At 39.6% G+C, this 12,543-nt stretch overlaps 1 protein-coding gene across 1 annotated transcript in view; it reads right to left on the reverse strand.

Moving 5' to 3' along the window:
• The window catches only part of PARD3B (par-3 family cell polarity regulator beta), a 1,040,415-nt gene that overhangs the window by 676,730 nt on the left and 351,142 nt on the right, over window positions 1-12,543 (reverse strand). The gene's annotated exons all lie outside the window — the stretch shown is intronic.

A 12,543-nucleotide genomic window follows, 5' to 3' on the forward strand; every position in this document is an offset into this window, starting at 1 on the left:
AGTCCTTAATAGAATTAAAAAGACTGAGTAAGAAAGAATCTCTCCTGCCTGTTTGAGCGTGGATGTTGGTCTTTCCCGCCCTTCAGACTTGGACTGAAACATCTGCTCTCTTTGGGTCTTGAGCCTGCCAGCTTTCAGGCTGGGATTTATACCATTGGCTCTCCTGATTCTGAGGTCTTGGAACTTGGGCTGGAAATACACATTGGCTCTCCTAACTCTAGAGCCGGCCAACTGAAGATCTTGGGACCTCTCAGCCTCTGTTGTCATGTGAACCAACTCCTTATAATGTACACATACACACACACCCTACTGGTTCTGTTCCTCTAGAGAACCCTGACTAACACAACTTCCTCACCCAGAGGTCAAGCACTGGCAAACGTCAATGTTTTAGAACAAAGCCTAAGACCCAGAAGCAAAAAAGCCTTCTCAGTGTTCTTTACAATGATGCACAGCTTTTAAAATGATCAATTATGGCATCTCCAGGCTAGAGTTAATAGAAAAAAAAATTGGAAGAAATATTATAGAAGACCTCCTGTATCGAAAACACAGAAAGCTGAGCTAAAAGGAAACAGAGCAATACTCAAAAGCAGACATAGAAGTGAAGTGTTCATCCTAGCCGTAACTGTGCCTCAGTGAGTTAAGGAAAGGTTACGTTCGGTTTGGTAGAGCAGAATAAAAACCTAAGTGGAGTGCTTCTGTTCCTACCTTCAAGGAACGTTTTCTGAGTACCTATAACATGCCAACTACTGTGTTAAAAATGGAGGATACATCCCCCCTCTCAAGAACCTATCAATTTAGTAGTAGGAGGGGCAGATGGACATGAAAGTCAATATAAACACTGACATGTGACGAAATAGCTGAATGAGCCAAATGCCTTGGCAGGAAGAGAGGGGGAAGATTCTTTCTCTGTATGTTTGCTGGGAAGCTGTTAAAGAAGGTATAGAGGGGAGATGACATTTAAGCTGGGCCTTAATTAGCATGGTTTCACAGGATGGCAGAATTGGGAAGCCCTTCAAGGCAGAGGGAACAACACACACAAAGGCCCGGGAGGAGGAAATGCAAATTCACTATTTGTGAAATGCCAACCAACTAGTTTGATGTGTTTGGAGTGGAGGTCCCTGGTGGCTGAGAGGAAAAGAAATAGAAGAACAAAGGCTGGACTGAAAGGTTAGAGACAGGAAATGAAGGACCTTGAATGTCCTGTCCACAAATACGTTTCCTAAAATTTGTACTAGGTTTTATGGCTTTATAATATTTGCCGGTGCTTGTTAGACCTTCAGTGATAGCAGCGACTCTATGAAGAAGGCCCCCTTAAATCTTCTGGGGAATAAGATTAAACAGATAACACTCTGCAAAAGTGGCACCCTGTGTGCGCACCTCCTTCACACATAGTTTGGATACTTGATAAATACACAGTCTGGGTACCTGAATTCTGAGTAACCTGACATATGCAGTTGAAGAGTTACTCCCCATGGACTGCATGTGTGAGTTAGATGGTGTGAGAGAGAGATGGTTGAGGAAGGGGGAGGAAGACAGGTAGGTAGTCTTAATTAGGTGATGTCAGGTCTAAGAAAATCATTCTATCAGCAACTGAAAAAGGAGACCTTTTCAAAATACAGCTTTTCTATGTTTAAAAAGCTCACTATTATTTTTCTTTTTTTTTTTTTTTTTTTTGGTACGCGGACCTCTCACTGTTGTGGCCTCTCCTGTTGCGGAGCACAGGCTCTGGACACGCAGGCTCAGCGGCTATGGCTCACGGGCCCAGCCGCTCCGCAGCACGTGGGATCCTCCCGGACCGGGGCACGAACCCATGTCCACTGCATCGGCAGGTGGACTCTCAACCACTGCGCCACCAGGGAAGCCCCCTGTATTTCTTTTTTTTTTTTTTTTGTGCGCTATTATTTTTAATTGAAAAATAACTAAGTATGAATTATCAACATTAAACATTTGGATTATAAAAAAGTTATAAAATAGCTTATTATGATGGGGAGGTTAGCCAGGTACTTCGCCTTGACTGCCTGCCTGCAGAACACGGGGCTAAATGTGAGTCCTTCCCTCAAAGAGTAGGTTCATAAAGGGATGGAGATAGCCACGCAGCTTTCTGCCAGTGCAAAGCCAGCAAGGGGAAGCTGGCGGCTGGCAGCTTGATGGATGGCTGTTTACTGCAGGGCACACCTCCTCGCCCTCTCAGGTATCCTAGAAGGAGCTGGGGGACAGGAGCCAGTGATGGGAGACTCCCAAGAGTCCTGTCTTTCCCTGCACAGTGCAGCTCTCTCTTGTCCTCAGAGGTCATCACGGAGCCCCCAGCCATTGGAGCTGCCTCATTTCAGAGGACTGCTTTCAAAAAGGCATCCTGCTTTCTTCATTTTTCCAATTACTTTACCTTACAGGGCTAACTCTTTAAAAAGTCAGTTGGCCTCACTCTTATTGTTGGTTGTTTTAGGGATTTCACTTTGAATGTGTCAGTTGTTTCATTCTTTCTGTGTGTTTAGATTATCTTCTACTATCTCACTTTTTTCTTTCTTTCTTTTTTTTATTTAAATCTTGGTTTATAAAGCATTTGCGTAACTCTTAGCTTAGTTTCCTTTAGGTGATATAATGTTAAATGTGTAACTTCCTTTTCTACTTTTACTAGCTTATTGCTAGCATTCTTTTTAAACTTCCCTTTATTATTTTACTCTTCAGCTTCAATTCTGTAATGTTTTCCCTGTGAAATCTTAATTTCTGGCATTATATTTAACTTTGTCACATCAGTACTCTTCATTTACCAATTGCAGATAGGAAGGTCAGTGTAGGGATGGCAACAGGGAAGAGAACATTCTTTCAGACAAGATGGATTTTCTCCCTACTTGCCCAATGCAGTCTCTTTTACTCCCCTTATGTGATCCCTCAAACACTTCTATTAATATGGAGTCCAGGGGCTTCCCTGGTGGCACAGTGGTTGAGAGTCCGCCTGCCGATGCAGGGGATGCGGGTTCGTGCCCCGGTCCAGGAAGATCCCACATGCTGCGGAGCGGCTGGGCCCGTGAGCCATGGCCGCTGAGCCTGTGCCTCTGGAGCCTGTGCTCCGCAACGGGAGAGGCCACAACAGTGAGAGGTCCGCGTACCGGGAAAAAAAAAAAAAAAAAAAAAAAAAGGAGTCCAATAAAATAAAATACATTCCAAACTGGGTACCTTAAGGAACGTTAGTGCTTGTCTTCCCATGACACAAATCATTTACCTCCACTGTCAGCAGTCAGTAGGATCTAAAAACCGGGCACATGTCACCACTGGGGAAGGAGCAGTGTTAGACCAGAGCATCCCCCTGGTGAAAGGACACTAAATCAACTCCCTAGGTTAACTTTGGTACCACTGACAGTTCCAAGAGAGAAGACAAAATCAAGAGCTCATGGCAGCATCTTGGATTCTCTTGTGCAGCCGCCTGCCTGCCTCTACCCTGTAACTTTCTCATCACTGGTCACAGGAAGATCCACTGGAGTGGATCAGCATATGGGGTCTCTCAAGCCACCTTCCTTTTGGGAGAGAAACTGTTTGGATCTGTGATCATGTCCAAATAAATGTGTTTATTTACAAAAAAAAAGTCAAAGATAATTTTTAAATTTAAAAGATGTACATTTACACAAAATGTAAATTTTCTTAATCTTTTCTTTAACAAAAAGATAATAAACTTAAGATTGCAAAGAAGTTAAATTCATTGTGTAAAAAGAAGTTTGGAGATTTTTCCATGTATTTTTCTATATATATTTTCCAAATATTTGTGCCAGTCTTAAATGTCATTACCACAGATCATAGGAAATGGGACACAGAAGACTGTTCCTAACAGCAGTCACCGGTGACCAGCACAATGTTTGTATGACCACTTGTCTTAGGTGTTTTATCTCGTTTTTCTTCAATTTTGACCTTTAAAAAAGAAAATTAAAGCTTTGTTAAGATGTCTAAGTCTGTCTGCAGAAAGAAAAGAGGGCTTTTCTCCCACTCCGCTCCTCTCAAGAACAACTTCAATAAAATTCAGAATTCAGAAATGTTTCAAATGTTCTCAAAAAGGCTGTGATCCCTCAGAGTCCTATCAATAAATCAGTTCACAGAATCTGGTAAGGTTTATTTATCTGACTGGAACTAAGGAATTTGTACTAAATCACTACATTTTTTGAAATATTGGTTCTCAAATGAAATATCAAAACAGAGAGAGAAAGAAAAAAATATTCTGACCTGACATCTTAATGCAGCGTTACTATAAAAACAGGGAAAAGAAAAGTTACATTTCCAGAGATGGCCAATTTTAACTGCAACCAACAGCAAAAAAAATCCTTTCATTTTAGTAATTGGTTTGTAACACGCATCCTGCTTTGCTTATTATATCCTACAGAAGACCGATTTACGTATTAAAAAAATCCAACTTAGTCCAGCTGTACAAAATGGTAAGTACTACATAACTACAACTCAGATTTTTTCATTTCAGATTTGAACGTTACCTGAAATAAACATCAAAAAATCTAAACAAAAGAACATTCCTTGAATCAAAATTATATAAAACCAACATAGATATACATTTAGAAATGGCTATGTTCAAGTTCTGTATTGTACTTGCCTTTAGACCAAACAGTCCAGTAGCTCCGCTTGACATGTAGAACATATACAACGATATATTTCTTTAAAAATATATACTCAGAATGTTGCAATAATGAGAGCTCTAAAAAACCAAGTGAAATTCAGTTTATAAAAACCCAAATTATCCCTTTACCACTCTGCACTCTCTGCTCATCATGTACAGCATCTAAAAATGCCATCAAAGGGAAAATAAATCTTTCAGGAAAATTTCCTTTAAATGGAACCAAAGGTTAAAAGACCCCACATTGGAAACCCTGCAGCACAAAGGACGCCAATATTACCTTGAGCAATTTACAATAAGCTGTAATTTACCCATTTAGAAAACCTGATTTCCATAGGAAAGGTGCAGAAGTAATAAATCTTGTCCTGCTAGAAGTCTAAGAGGGGAAAACAAAACAAAATTTCACCAGCTTTTGTTCATTAACTCTTTCATGTCACTGATACCTATGTTGTTAGATATGTTTTCAGGGCATTAATTACCATCCTAATAGATTACAGCCTTCGAACTTCCAAGACAGTGATTTAATCCATTTAGCAATGGAATAAAGCTTGAAAAATATTTTGCGTTCTTTGAAATGTATGATATTGAAGTCTTTTTCATGCATACAACTGGATGAATTTTACTGTTAACTCCTATAAAACAGAACATTGTATATAGCTCTCAAGGTTATGATATAAAACAAAAATGTCATGGCTAAAGCTGGCCATATGGAAATAAATACTTAACAAACCCCAACATTTATCGGTGATGAAGACGTTAGTTTTCAACTCTGCCACGCGAATTGAATAGAACATGTGACGCTGAGCATCTGCTACTCAATCAACTAACTTTGAGCTGATTAATTTGTTTGCGACACACCTTTCACAGCTCTTCCACTCTTCCTTGCACTACAGTTATTTTTTCTCTGCGCTTCTAATAAGTTATAAACAACTTAAGGCTGGGGTCACTCTCTTATCGATACTAGTGGTCCTGCAAAAATTGAGGCCCACACTTTGAATGTAGCAGGTACTCCCAGCATATGTGTTGTTGTTACTGGAACATCAACTGCTCATTCGCAGGACCTCAGGCTAATGTCCAGCTTCCAAGCTGTACTCAAAACCATGGTGACAAGAGACCCACCTGCAGAACTGTCCCACCCATTTGTATCTATAGCCGGGGAACTGTTCCCAAGCTCCCAAGTGGTACCTTCAATTAGGTGTGCTCATTACTTTCCCTACATATCACAGAATTGCCTCAACTATAATTTTATTTGTGTGATATTCACGTATATGAATGATGGAACCAATGCTAGACACAAAATTTGTAGATAAAACAAATGAGTGGAAAACAATTCAAGTTACATAACTAAAAAACATTAAACCAACAGTACTTCTGCAGTCACTTAACTATCACTCTGCAAGCTGGAGACCCCAGTATGTCTGAGAGAACTGTCACTACTTGTTTCTTTTAATTTTTATTTTATCTTGGAGTACAGTTGATTAACAATGTTGTGTTAGTTCCAGTGTACAGCAAAGTGATTCTGTTATGCATATACAAGTATCTATTCTGTTTCAAATTCTTTTCCCATTTAGGTTATTGCAGAATACTGAGCAGAGTTCCTTGTGCTATGTGGTAGGTCCTTGTTGGTTATCTATTTTACATATAGCAGTGTGAACACGTGTCACTGCTTTTGGATTCGACCTTTTAACTCCTGGATCACAATTATGCCACTAGGATAGTATCACACTTCAGGTGGAAACGAGGGACTGTATTTTAGGTGAAGATGAAATGTGTTTGAGAAAACAGCCAGAGTTCTCTGTCCTACAACTGGCCTGATGATTAAGCTGTACAGGTCACTGACACGCCTGAACTCCTTTCCATGAGCATAAATCTTCCTACATTACCTTCTGAGGATATTATTATACTTATGAATAAAAAACACCCAAAGTGCCTGGTAAGCTCCCCACAGAGCCGGATACGCTCTCCTATGAATATGTTTCTAAAAGGATCAGTGTAAAAGCAATGGTTGTCTTTCCTATTTCAGGAGAAAAAAATTATAATACTTCAAATTACAAATTTGTTTCTAAGGTAAAATACCAGGCACGCTATTATCAGGAGATAATGCCTGAAAACCACAGGGATAACGATAAATTTATGTACATTTGGGGACAGTCAATGGCCTGAGAAAAACATGCCGACTGAGAAAGCATGGCATGAAAATAAATAGGAAACAGCTTTTATTATAAATTTCTGATAAGTGGTGAAGTTTCGCCGAAGAAATAAATACTTTATCAATGATTTACAATAAACTACAAGGCTCCGCTTGTAAAACTCAAATTGTAGATACAGAGAATACTGGCATTATAATACCTCTTTTCATTTCCTAAGCATAGTGTAAGTACCTCATTACACAATGTATATATTAAGGGATTTTAAGTGATAAAGTACTATTAGAATGCAATATTCTTTGCCTCAGATTTCGGCAGCTTTTTGAGTGACAAATGATGAGATCTTGTTATAAAATAGATTTTAATTTATGAAATGATGTACATATCACAAGGGTTAATTTTTTTTTTTTTTTTCTGGCGGTACGCGGGCCTCTCACTGTTGTGGCCTCTCCCGTTGCGGAGCACAGGATCTGGACGCGCAGGCTCAGCGGCCACGGCTCACGGGCCTAGCCACTTCGCGGTATGCGGGATCTCCCCGGACCAGGGCGCAAACCCGTGTCCCCTGCATCGGCAGGCAGACTCTCAACCACTGCGCCACCAGGGAAGCCCACAAGGGTTAATTTTTAAATATCAGAATAGAACATGACATCTATTTTTACAGCATAATCTCTTGATTACTCTGTTACTTTGTTGGTTTATTTAAGCATAGACATACTGAATAAAAGACTTCTGTAACACATTGTCCTAAATTTCACCACTTGCCTTCTACTGATCTATTCTACAGTTCAACACTTCCTCTGAAGGACAATGCCACCCCTTTTGGAAACAATATCATCCATTTTTCATTTTATTTGGGTTAATGGGGGTTATAACTAATTTGGCCAGGCCTTATTCACACATTATGGACCAGGTATGAGCTCTTTGTATGAAGGCACTGTGCTAGGCAGTGGGTATACCCACTGGTCAATAGACATCATCTTTGCCTTTCTGTTGCTTATGATCGGTCCCAGCGGTTCTCAACCCTGGTTGCACATTAGAATCATGTGAAGAATGTTTGAAATATACTGCTGATCAGGTTCCAGCCTCTGCTTCAATTTGTCTAGGATGACATCTGAGCAATGGCAGGTTTTAAACTTTCCCCCCAGGATACTTCACGCACAGCCATGGTTGAGAAGCAGTAGTCTAGCGAATGAGAGAGGCATGAGATAAAAATTATAAAATGTTATAAGTTCTGTAAAGGAAACATGTAAGGAGTTATGAGATTGATTAACAAGACTGAGGAGCTGGGGGAATTAGTCAAGAAAAGCCTCTCTGAAGCAGGGATATTTAAACTGAGAGCTAAAAGATGATGGGGGCGGGGGGTTGGAAAAGCAAGAGTGTGCTAGGGGGAGAATTCCAGGCAGAGGAAATAGCATGTGCAATAGCCCTTAGGACAAGAGAGGCCTTGGCACGTAGGAAAAGCAGTGACAAAGTCAGTGCCGCTGGAATGCAGTCAGCAAGAGGAAAGTGGTGCAGAAAGTGGCTGGAGAAGACTGGCCTTCCTGGCCCACGGGAGACTCGGTGAAAGACAGTGGATTTCATTCTAAGTGCGGGGAAAGCTCTTAGATGTGTTACTGTTTTGCTGAAAAGTGACATTCAGATTAAGGGAGAGCACAATGATTTAATATTTCTAATTTAAAAGTTTATTTTAAAAAAATCTAGATATCCAGACAGACAGACAGAAAATGAACAAGACTCTAAAAGGTATTAGGCATCATTTTCACCTTCTCCTGGCAGACAGCAATGATAACTGCAGATGTAACACCTGAGGGCTAGCCCGGGACTCACACACGGAGTTTTTCTCATGTGTCTTTATTACAAGAATTTCTCCACTCTTTCTAATTTTGACTACAACATAGAAATTTGTGTGTGTGTGTGTGTGGTACGCGGGCCTCTCACTATTGTGGCCTCTCCCGTTGCAGAGTAACAGGCTCCGGACACGCAGGCTCAGCGGCCATGGCTCACGGGCCCAGCCGCTCCGCGGCATGTGGGATCTTCCCGGACCGGGGTACGAACCCGTGTCCCCTGCATCGGCAGGCGGACTCTCAACCACTGCACCACCAGGGAAGCCCCAACGTAGAATTTTTTAACTAAGCTACCTTTGCAATGGGGCAGATTCCACAAATGGAAGTCTCTTAACATTGAAACTGTTCTATTTTATAATTACAAAGGATAACTAGAATTTAAATATTTGGGGACCCAGGATTTTAAATTTATGAAACTGCCTATATACTCAGAGTCATGAAAACAAATAAAGGGACAATGAACAGACACAGGCTGAGGAGACCGTTACAGCTGGTTAACAGCTAAAGGGGAGGCACGTGTACCACTGGCTAAGGAAGAATCTGCTGGTCCCACAGCAGCTCTGCAGCCAGAGTGACACATACTTATCAGGAAGGCATATTCAGGAAGTGACAATGATGGTGTATGTCAAGAATCAAGGTCTAGAAACATTCATACCTAACTTTTTGTTAATAACATCTTGGGCAATGGCACTGAAAAGCTTACACAGCCTTCTATGAAGCTAGTTAATCCTGGGGTATCCCAACACATGGCAGAATGTCACACACCAGCAACCACTGCCAAGAGCTAAACAATCATTAAGTTAACAGAGAAGAAAATGCCAACGCACATTTTCAATCTCTCGAAGAAAGAGATCCAAGAAACTACAGTCGAGTACCAGTCAAGGATCCTGAGGCCTGCTGAATGGATGGGGAAGGGCAACAGTGGTGAAAACATATCTGTTTATAAAAATAAAAGAGGTGGTAAAGAGTCAGCATGTGGAAAAAGTCAAAAGGGGGGAAAACAGCAAATTTTAAAAATTAAATACATTCGGTGAAGAAGCAGGCAAGCAAGTCAGTCTCTCTTTACCCTGGTCCTGACATCATCTGTGGCAGGGGTTCACTTTACACACCAAAAAGGTATTGGGGACCCCAGAGAGTTTTAGTTTACATGACCTTCTGCAAGCTATACTTAAGCACTGTGTGTGTCCACTTCCTTGTCTGTAAATTGGTGATAATATCACCTAATCCTTTTGACCACTCATGACTGAATGTAATTATTATTATAATACCTATCGTCTTTTAAGTGTAAAATACATATTAGCTATTATTTTTACTTACAAATAACCTACCTTTCTCAGATACTAAATTCCTGTGTTTTTTCATCAGTTTCTGTACTTTTCACTCTTTCTTTGATCAAGCTATATGTATACCCAATATGACAGTTTTAAAGAGTCACCACTGTAACCTATTTACCTCTCTGATAAGGCCTCATGTCACTATTTAAATGAAACATACGTATATTCCCCTAAACTCACACCAAAGCAAAGAGTAAACAGTTTATGTCAGTGGTTAGGAATTTGGGATGTGAAGTTAGAGAATCCTCAGTTCACATCCTGGCTCTACATCACACTGGCTTTTACAATTTGGCCCATTTCTAAGAGGTCTAGACCTCTGCTTCCTCCTCTGTAAAATTAGGACAATATTTTTTCAATGCAATTATTATTAGGATTCAGTAAGGTGGGCAATGTTTGCCACCTTGTGAGTTCTTAGTAATTAGTGTAATATTTTAAAAAGCAAGAGAAAAAAGAAAACAATGCCAGGGTAGATAGTCCAAAGCACATGAGAAGGGAGAAAGATGGTAAGCTAATATTTTAATAGATAATCTACAAAGCTTTATTTACCTTTAGCAATTTATTTATAAGCAATGCATTGTTTTGAAACCATGGAGGAAGAGAAAACTGAAGAATCCATCTTACTCAGACACGACTGCTGCTAATAAGCAGAGAAGTCACCAGCTGTGTCCACTGATAACTCTCGGACCATATGGCACGTGGCCCAGGAACAGCATTAGGTGAGGAAGCTCAGAGCACGAAGCAGGGTGCACACGGCTCTTATGGGCCCTGGAGTAAAGTTCAGTTCTGGGACTTGAGGCTGAACAGCCAAAAAGCAGGCAGTCCATTACTCCTGGAGCACTCGGGAAACAGACCAGTGAGACAGAATATCTATAATCATCCCCAAAGAGTATTTTGAGCAAAATTCTACTTTTTATTTAGAAAATAAAAGCTACACTTAGGGCCTTCCCAGAATCTAGTATACAGTGTATACTCAATATTAAATACTTTGAAATTTGTTTTTAATTGCTCTTTCTGTGAATTTTGTAAAACTCGTAACAGCCTACAAACAGCTAGTATTTTATAACTAGTAATCAGAGAATCATGAAAACTACAGCAATGCTGTTATTTAAAAGTGATGTTTTAAACCAGAGAAACTAGAAGCTCTGTTCAAATTATAGACACTCAAGGTATTACAGACACTACGGTTTAAATGATATGGCCTGTGTCTGGGGAAGCAGCTTATTTCTAAAGAATATACATCAGTTACACGTGATATACTCTACAAAAATAAAAACATACATAAAATCTACTTGTTGAAAGAACGGAGAGAAAACTGAGTCTGAATTTTTTAAATATATTCTTAACATATTCTCAGAAAACTAGCACCAACACATATGGTGATCTTGTGAACAGGACAAAGAAAGTTAAAAACACATATATATATATATATATATATATATATATATATATGAGGAAAATAAGTATGAAAAATAGTGAATGTGGACCAAAAAAAAAAGTGAAACCGTGGGATAAAAGTGACTAATAGAAGTCTGATTATTGAGCTATAATCAAGTATCACATAACAAATGAGGCTTTCTAAACATGGGCAAGAGGGTAAAAATAATAAGATCTACTGGTCACCAAATTATACTTCATTGTCAATAAATCTGTGGTCAGAACAATTAAATCAGTTCTTCCTATTATTAAATCAATGAGTCATATCTGTTAGACACAAACATCATGGGAAAACTTTGATGGATATACCCTTCAAGATTTTGGTCCTGCCACTAAATACCCCTGAAAAAACAAATAAATAAATACACACCCCCCGCCCCACTTTACTTTCAAACCATATACTTCATTCAGAGGAATGGGATGTGGAAAATCTAAGATAAGAGTTACAGTTTCACACCTCAACGTAGAAAGGAAAATAGCATTTTTTTAAAAAAAGGTATGGCTAATAGGTTGCAATCTTATCTACATTTTAATAAGCAGGTTTTAAATACATATTTACCAAGTCTCGAAACCCTGACTATACATTTGGATAATTGAGCATAAAAAGACACATCTGCTAATTCAGAGGACGCTTCGCTGAGTATAATTCAGTAATCAACTAATTGATCATGTTTTGCTTCAATTGATACACATAGGAAAACTAGACCAATAACTTGTAGGCAGCTGCATCACTCAGGGAGCACCATTTAGGTAAAACCTGAACCCCCAGGGTCTCTGAAACTAGTGATACTCATCAAGCAACCAAAATCCTATAAAACCACTCTACCTGTCCTCCCCATGAAGTGTCACTGTTTCTGTCATGCTGCATTAAACATATTTTTAAACACTCATAGTGTATCTGTTCCCTTTAGCTAATCTTGCAGTAAAATGATATCAAGTAATTAACAGCATGACAATGATGGAAACAGATGTCACAAGTAAAAACTTTGGAGGCAAAGTGATGCAGAAGACAGAAAACTGGTCTAGAATCAGGAGACCTGGATTCCTTCCCATCGATGTCACTGATTATGGCTTTACCCTAGGCAAGTCATTTAACCTGGTTACACCTCGGCCTCCCTTTCTGCAACCATATGCTTTGTTCAAAGGAATGTCATGACAATTAACAAGAGTTCCTA

This window comes from Delphinapterus leucas, chromosome 8, assembly GCF_059928025.1.
Source record: "Delphinapterus leucas isolate spDelLeu-1000000601 "Yukka" chromosome 8, BTC_Dleu_Yukka2, whole genome shotgun sequence".
In the NCBI taxonomy this organism is placed as follows: Eukaryota; Metazoa; Chordata; class Mammalia; order Artiodactyla; family Monodontidae; genus Delphinapterus; species Delphinapterus leucas.